The following is an 8,965-nucleotide window of genomic DNA, read 5'->3' as shown; positions in this document are numbered from 1 at the left end:
TTTTATTTCATTAAATTTTATTTCATTTCAAAATTTGTTATTTCATTAATTTAAAAAAAAAAAGTTACACTTTGAATCGTAAATTTTTACATAACGAACGTCTCATCCGCCTAAAACTACTGCAGCTTCTCACAACCTGTATATCCGGGGAAAAGAAGCTGCAAGAAAAACCTCCAGTATTATATAAAATATCACCCATATTTTTTTAAACCGGCGGCGTAAACTCATGATCGCTACCACGGATCGCTATTCTGAACTAAGTTTTCTCGGATCCGACTACTTATGCATGGAACATAAAATTGATTCTATAAAATATTCCAAGTGACGTAATGCGGGTATTACCATAAAGATGTGAGCAGTAAAGTAACAGCGCTAATATAGAGCGACTCGCTTCGCAAAACTCGTAAAATTGAAACTTAAGGAGAAGTAAGTACCTACTGCTACAATTTACTAGGCACACTTTATCATAGAGACACTTAATCCTTATTATATTCTATCATATACATACATTATATAAACTCACGCCTATTTCCCACCGGGGTAAGCAGGGGAATTCCATTTGCTTCGATCCTGACACACTTCTCTTGCTTCCTCCACATTTATCAATCCCTTCATTCACGCGCGCCGGTTCAGAGACATCTCCAATTCGGTCAATCTCCTTCTAAATCTTCCTTCCAGCCCTGCCAACAACCTTCGCTTTATATACCGCTTTCGTTTCGTATTATTTATTATATTACTTACTTTACTAATATAGCTGGAAACCTTTCTAATATCTGTGCTGAAGACCCACTGATTGATTGACTGACTCACTCACTCACCGACCTGATTGTGCTCCCAGACGGAGCATCAGGGGTAAAAATGATATCGGGACGTCACGGTGAGTATGGGAAAATCTTCGAAAACTGTTCCGCATCAGGAAGACTCCCTAAGGCCTGGCGAAACTATGACATCTGGATCAAATTTCTTTTCGCGTAATTTATTTGATCCTTGGTCAAATTCTATCGCAAGTAAAAAACCAAAATGACCGCCAGATAAAGTTTTCTCAACTCAACCTCAACATTTGGAGGCAGGTGTTCGAAAATCAGGTAGGTAACTCAGCCTGATGTCCTCAGGTGAGTTTCTCAAAGTGATTTTCCGCAGCGTCCTCAACGGGACTCGAACCTGGACCTCCAGATCGTGAACCCAAATGCCTTAACCACTAGACCACCGAGACTGTTATATGCATCACTTTCTTCCTCCAAAGACGGTACCTACCCACTATGACTTGTGTGACAGATCGACGTTAAGTTATCCCAACAATGTCTGGATCTCGAATGCAGGTTTTATGGTCTCCGTGGAAAATAAAATTAGGAATCTTAGCTCCTTCCTCATCCGTGTCTCTTGGCTTTAGGGATCTTGGGATGGCGCGAGGTGTGAGCGACTGCGTTGGTCCTTTAACTTAAATGGAAGCAAGGTAAGAAAAATAGCGTGCTTAGCGCAGGTTGTAAGTAGGTGTGGTAGCTTCTTCTATCGTGTGGGTTGTGAAGCGACCCTCCTCATCAACCTCATCAACCCTGGTATCAGGATTATTGAGCCGCCAAATGTCCCTGACATGGCTCATATAACGACTACTCACTTACCTACATTATTAAGTAGTAACTGGGACCACCGGTTTAACGTGCCTTCCGAAACACGGATCATCTAACCTTCGGACAATCAGGTGATCAGCCTGTAATGTCATAGTTAAACTAGGGATCACAATGTGATTTTTGGGATTTATCCTCACAGGGATTCGAACCTGGAACCTCCGGATCGTGAGCACAACGCTCAACTACGACCACGGAGGCCGTTGAACAAATAGCTTATGTAGGTAAGAAATAAAAAATGTGAGGGTCGCTTCGCCATCTATGGCATCTAACATTCCTCACCTAAATGCCAGTCGTACGCCTGCTACTGTTGCTCACGCATTGGACTTTACAGTCAACAACAAAGTAATCCTATATAAAAAAATACCCTAAAATGGCCACACGTTTTCTTCTGATTACTTGTAGGTAACTCTGCCCAACCCATCGGGGATTATGGACCTGAATTTTACTTAGTAAGCATGTCTACATCTTACCCGCCTTCGTCTCTCAACTTGCGTCACCAATACTAGCGATTCGAAGCCAGCGATGCCAATCCCGACCATTTATTTTAAATCGTAAATACCACGCCGGGATTTTGTCTTTGTGCTCCGTTTGTGCGTCTCTGTGCTTCGTTTGTATTGCTACTCGAGAAATAGGTATGGTTAGTTTGTTGACGGAATGTGAGCGTTTCTAAACATTCGAAGAGTTGGTCTATCTGATTTTGTTTATTTGGTTACTTTGGTATTGTGATAGACTACTTAGTTCGTTCGCAACGGCCTCCTTGGTCCAGTGGTTGAGCGTTGGGCTCACGATCCGGAGGCCCGGGGTCGAATCCCGGTTAGGACATATCACAAAAATCACTTTGTGATCCCCAGTTTGGTTAGGACATTACAGGCTGGTCAGCTGATTGTCCGAAAGTAAGATGATCCGTGCTTCGGAAGGCACGTAAACCCGCGTTGGTCCCGGTTACTAGGTAGTTACTGCTGTAAGTATGTAGTCGTTACTTGAGCCATGTCAGGGGCCTTTGGTGGCTCATAATACTTATTATTATAATAACCCTGACACCACTCACGAAAGAAGACGTAAGTAGTTCGTATTTTTCGATTGTGTAGGTATTAGGACAACGAGATTTTATTGTTTTTTAAAACATGTTTTACGTACTTTTTTAAATTAGAGCCCTGAAATTACACCCTATTTTACATCTATCAGTGATCCTGGGGGGTTAAAAAGCCGATATGTAAGCAATTCATCTAAAAAAGCAATATTGCAATTTGACATTTGCGCTTATAAAAGTAAGTAAGAAATAGCAATATGGCTTTTTAGGTAAATTGCTTCGATGTGGTCTTTTTAACCCAAGTTTTATTGATTTATTTTTAACACAGGAATCTGTTAATTGCATTAACATCTAAAAAACATTTTAGTAACTCGACCATCTACCCGTCTAAAGACAGCACAATACCAAATCCCGGTTAAAATTCAGCAAGTTAAGCCCATTTGAGAAATGGCGACAATCTTTGAGCGACATCCATAATGTTTAGTAAATAGCTCGATTAATATGACATAATTTGTTACTTTCGAATCGCGGCTTAATCCAACAATTCGTGCCGTCCTATAATCGTTAATACGGATTTCTGGCTTTAAGTGACGCTCCTTGGATTGGATTAAGCTTGGTTTGCTTGCCAGGGAAAGTTTTGTTGTGACTGAGCTTAGATTAGTATGTAGGTATACGAGTATATAGGTATGTGTATACTATTCAACATTTAAATAGTTTTACGGATTATCACTACATAGTATAAAACAAAGTCGCTTTTTCTGTCCCTATATCCCTATGTACGCTTAAATCTTTAAAACTACGCAACGGATTTTGATGCGGTTTTTTTAATAGATAGAGTGATTCAAGTGGAAGGTTTATATTATGTATAATAACATCCATTAAATAGTGGAGAAATACTGTTATTTTTTAGGTTTTTAATGTGATCTTGTAAATAATTTCATTTTTTCCTTAACATTGTACCAGAGCGAAGCCGGGGCGGGTCGCTAGTAAAATATATACAGGCTGTTAGTGCTATCGTAACGAAAATTGAAGAATTATTCAGGCCATGATTTGATGTCAAGAGGAATGGATCGGAAAATAATTAAAAAAATTATGAATATTGCGACGGAAAATTCCACTTGATATTAACTCAGAATCATGGTCTGTATCATCCCCCTGAGTATTCGTTACGATGTCACTAACACCCTATATAATTATATAGTTTTCTTTTCATATACATAGTTTTCTGGAATAGGAGAATGTTAAAAAAAAACATGAAAAACCGTGTTGTTGAGACCAATATTCCTCCGCCTCGTCCAAGGCGCGATCAGAATTTTCAGAGGAGCAGCGTGGTGGAAATGCTACATACCCCCTTCAGTAGATTCAGGGGAGGCCTGTGGGCAGGCTATATAAGTTATGTTTATTTATTATTATTATTAAACTAAGAAACTACGACTACGATTTTACTCTATTTTTAAATACTTAAGTACTTACCCTTAATTGTATAAGTTATGTACGCCGTAATTGTCATATATATTAGTCACAATACCGTAACCTTATAAATGTAAAATGTTTTAATATATGTGATGTGGTTGTACTTTATAAATAAATAAATAAGAAACAAGACACTTAAGACATGACTAAATATGCAATAAACATGTTTATACAATCTCCGGTCTCTTCCGGAATTATGTCAAATGTTCACGGAATCACATTCTGAGAATAATGTACCAGCGTGGTTCACGCTGCTGTGTTACTAATGGACCAACCGCGGTCACTTTGGACTTAAGAAATAATAATATAATAAGGACTTAAGACATAATAATATAATAAGGAATTACTACGTACCTACACACGTAGGCTGATCACCTGATTATCCCAAAGTAAGACGATCCGTGCTTCGGAAGGCACGTTAAGCCGTTGGTCCCGGTTACTACTTACTGATGTAAGCGAGTGATGTGTAAAGATGTAAACAGGAAGTATTATTATTCGACCCTTAGATTAGATTAGATGAGATTCCATTATTAAATTATATAAAATCAAATATTTTTTTAGCGTTATGCTGATATTTGCTAATATAGTGCGACGTTGAAAAAAAATATCAATGTCCTAATAAATAAAATAAAATAACATAACATAACATAAACTGCCTATATACGTCCCACTGCTGGGTACAGGCCTCCCCTCAATCAACCGGAGGGGGTATGGAGCATACTCCACCACGCTGCTCCACTGCGGGTTGGTGGAGGTGTTTTTACGGCTAATAGCCGGGATCAACGGCTTAACGTGCCCTCCGAAGCACGGAATCATCTTACTTTTTCGGACAATCAGGTGATTCAAGCCTGAAAAATAAAATAATATATAATACCTAATAGTTTGTTTGGTAAAATAAAATAAATATTATTAATAAAAATGAAATATAATACACCTTAGTGCTACTAATTCATTTATTGGCGATTGTCAATTGTCTAAATTTACTTCACCTCCTCTGGGTATTATTTTAGTCCAAACAGCCGTAAGCGGCTAAAGAGTAAGAAAGAGCGGGCGCGGGCTGTGTCCCACTCACACTTACGGCTCAGGTGGCACAAATAAGATTGAGATTTGTAGAGTCTTAACGCGTATGTGCGAACGAGAGAGTTCTTGCGCTCTCCATTTTACTCCTTAGCGGCTTACAGCCATTTACGACGAAAGTAAGATCCAGAACGGGTGCGATCGGCGCCAGATTCGAATTGGTGCGGGGCGGAAAGTTACTATTCTACAGCCCAACCGACCCATAGTCTCACTGAGCTACATAATGCGTTAAATCTTTGGTAAGTATTTACATCAATAAATAATTTTGCTTTTCTATGTCTGAATATTATTTTTTCCATCGGTGAAATATAAGTTTCTCCCTTTTTTTTTCAGTTCTCACTATATAAAACTCACACAGTATAACGCCGCTTAGTTGGATAAATATCCTTATGGTGTGACTGAGGATCATTTTATTGGTCCATAGCCACTCGGTGTGACTACGGGTCGGTTGGGTTCTAGTATTATTCTTTGTGACTGTAGATGAGAAGGGTTTCGGAGTTAAAGTCCGTAGTGTTAGTAGTTCTGTACAGTAAGTTGCGCTATACATCATCGCGGCACAGGGCGGCCACTAATCTAAATTTATTGCGCCACGTCACTCCGCGCCATTATTGCCAGTTTTTGCTCATTGTCACCCCAATTGGGTCGTGTACTAGGTTCAAGATAAATTATGAAATTCTGATTACTAAATAAAGACACATCTAAAACTAACGAAAAACATTTTCTTTTTTCTATTAAACTTATTTATGAATTTTAATCAAGAAAAACGTAATAATAAGTCCGACATTTTGTCACGTTTTTCTATGACGTCACAGAGTGCTTTTTCATACAAATTCCATAGTAATTTCGTGTTTTGACGTTTAGTAAAAAGTAACTGATTTGACTAGTTGGAAACTAGCCTATTGGACATTCGTGGGTTGGTTGATGTGATTATTTATTTATTTAACAGTTTATTGTACACAGATACATAACGTGAAGCCAGATAGACTACACACAAATCAAGAAAACGGTTCAGCTTATTTCTAGAAGAAAAATCACTTCCTGCAGTCCACTATATAATTAAAGGCGTGTAAGTAAGTACAAAAAAGAAAAGGTGCAGGTCGTGTCGTATCAGGAGGTGAAGGATTTGGCGGGAAGAAGAGAGGAATGGCGATTACTACACCGACAAGAGCGCAGCTCTTAAATTAAGAGAGAGAAGTAAGTACATTTAAATGAAGAGAATATAAATTAAGTGCGTAGATTATTATAAATAACAGGTACCAATATTATCAACATAACATAACATACATACTTAAATAATTTATTGCACACACAGAAAATCCAAAATCCAAAAAATATAATAGAAATAAGAAGAGTACAGGCCACCTTTAAATTGTGTATACGAGATATTAATGATGTAACGTTATTAATGACGCTAGTCACACCTGAATCCTCGAAGGGGTAGGCAGAGGTGGACATACAAAAAAACCTCGTTTTTCACAAACAATACAAATTGACGTTATCGTACACGCGCATCTGTGTGTGTGACGTCTTAGGGCTGCCTACTACAGTACCTAATTTAACCGGCATGACTAACTTAGATAGATACCTACTACTACTTAAGCAAAATGATTTTATAATTATCAGTCAATATAACAAATAAACATTTATGATTATTAGCATATTTTCATAAAAGATCACAAAGAAAAAGTAAGTAGGTAAAATGTTGCGCAGCCAATATTTTCAAATCGAATTTCGAATCATACGAAAGAACGTCGGCGTCCAGTTTCAAAATTCGAACGTTGGAATACCATTGTATTTAAGTCTATAGTGCAAACTGGATTTAAAAAAAAGAAAAGAAAGGAAAACATGAAACAGTAGGACTAGGGCCCTGTGCTGGGAGGTTTTCTGGCCACGTCTTTCCCTCAGCGTTACAGATTCCGATGTGGTAGTAGTATTACAGCTAGTTACATCAAATGTAATTTAATTTTTTGACGTTCAAAAAGCGCTAACTTTGTAAGCCAATTTTGAAAAATAAATATTTTTGAATTTATTGAATTTTGAACTTATAAAATAAACTGATAAAAAATAAATACAATGCTCCACGCGCAGTCCATACGATTGAAGACTAAAGTAAGAGCGAAGGGGGATGAGGTAAACCTAGCTCAGACGCTGGTGGGGAGCGGAGAGTTGCCGTTGTATTCTATGGTGGTGGTGTAGGAGAAGGGGTATTATTATAAAACTCTTTTAAGTTTTTATAAATGCTAAGAACTAGTTACGAAAAAATATGGTTTTCCATTTTCGATTAAATTTAAAAAGCCAGTGAAAATATAACTTACTCAGCACCTTTTTAAATAACACACGGGAGTATTATATTTCGGCCAAATAACAAAATTATCAAAAAAAATAAATTGGGATCAATAACTGGAAAAATGGGTTTAATTTTGGAAATTTCCAGCGTGTTCAGCTTTGACGAACCACTGAAATTTTATTCTCGTCAATCAACCGGCCATTCAGTGTAGTCCTAAAATAATATATTTTTACACGTCAATGTTAAAGGCTTGATGGATATACTCCAGGAAAAAAAACTGTAAATGCGAACATTTCCCAGATAATAACCGGAATATTCGGTTACTTACATTTGCGTAACAACCTATGTAAAAGATACAAATATTAATTTTCTATAAAAAATATTTTCAAGCTTTATCTGATTAATAAGTTTTTTTTTTTTGTTTTAGTGCATAAAACTTGCACAAATGAGTTATTAATGTAAGTATCTAACTGCATTTTCACCACCTAAATTTGATCAATAGATTGTCCGAAAGAAAGTCTTCGTTTTCGGTTACTACTTCCTGATGTAAGTAAGTAGTCGTTAGTCGTCTGTCAGGGGTTTTTGGCGACTCAATAATAACCCTGATGCCAGAGTTGATGAGGTTGGTAATCCACCGCATAGCCCAAACGATAGAAGCACAAGTCATGCAGTTTACACTGACACAGTTGGCTCGACTGAAACAGTTGGCTTGACTGTTGGGTTGGTTGGTTGGTTGTATTATGAGTAAATAAATAATTTTGAATTTGAATTTGAATTCGACCATTGTAGACGGCGATACGACTCATCTGTCACGTTAGTCTAATAGAAAGCTCGGTGAACTGCGGGTACTTACTTAGTTAATGTTGCGATGGATGTATCTCTGACTACCCCTATTGGAGCTTCTGTTGTAAATAAACTCGCGCCTATAATCCCTGATGGAGCGGGCAGCAGAGCCACAAGTACGTAATCGGAAGACAACTTGCAGGCATTGTTGATACAAAGTCTTAAGATGGATTATGATGAACCTTATGGTGACAAGGGACCCACCATGTTCATGTGAGATAGGCCACAATCCCTCTGTCGGTTTTTACTAAGGGGAAGTAAGCCCAAAGTAGGCCCGGGGTACTCGTCCCCGCCCAAGAAGAGTAGGCAACGCCATGTCGGCAGTTCGCGCGTTATACCGATCTAAAACTTGCCCGCAACTGGCCACGATCTGGGGCATTGAAAAGGGTCTTGACATTTGCGCTTATAAAAATAAGTGCACAATGTCAAGAAATGTCAAATAGCAATAATTCTTTTGTACATTAATTCGTTTTTTGATGTGTACTCTTCACGCTCCGTTTTATTTTTTCAAATCAAAATCAAATCATTTATTGTATGAATTTGGGTAATAATTCGGTCTTAAAATTAATCTTATGGCGAAGTTCCACCAAACTCTATCTTTGCAGACATACACAAACATTACCGTGT

The 8,965-nt window shown here is 37.9% G+C and overlaps 1 protein-coding gene across 1 annotated transcript in view; it reads left to right on the top strand.

The window, feature by feature from the left end:
* LOC126369198 (uncharacterized) overlaps positions 1 to 8,965 on the top strand; it is a 456,612-nt gene that overhangs the window by 188,023 nt on the left and 259,624 nt on the right. The gene's annotated exons all lie outside the window — the stretch shown is intronic.

Source organism: Pectinophora gossypiella, chromosome 8 (genome assembly GCF_024362695.1).
Source record: "Pectinophora gossypiella chromosome 8, ilPecGoss1.1, whole genome shotgun sequence".
Lineage (NCBI taxonomy): Eukaryota > Metazoa > Arthropoda > Insecta > Lepidoptera > Gelechiidae > Pectinophora > Pectinophora gossypiella.
This window is presented reverse-complemented; position numbering and strand designations above follow the sequence as displayed.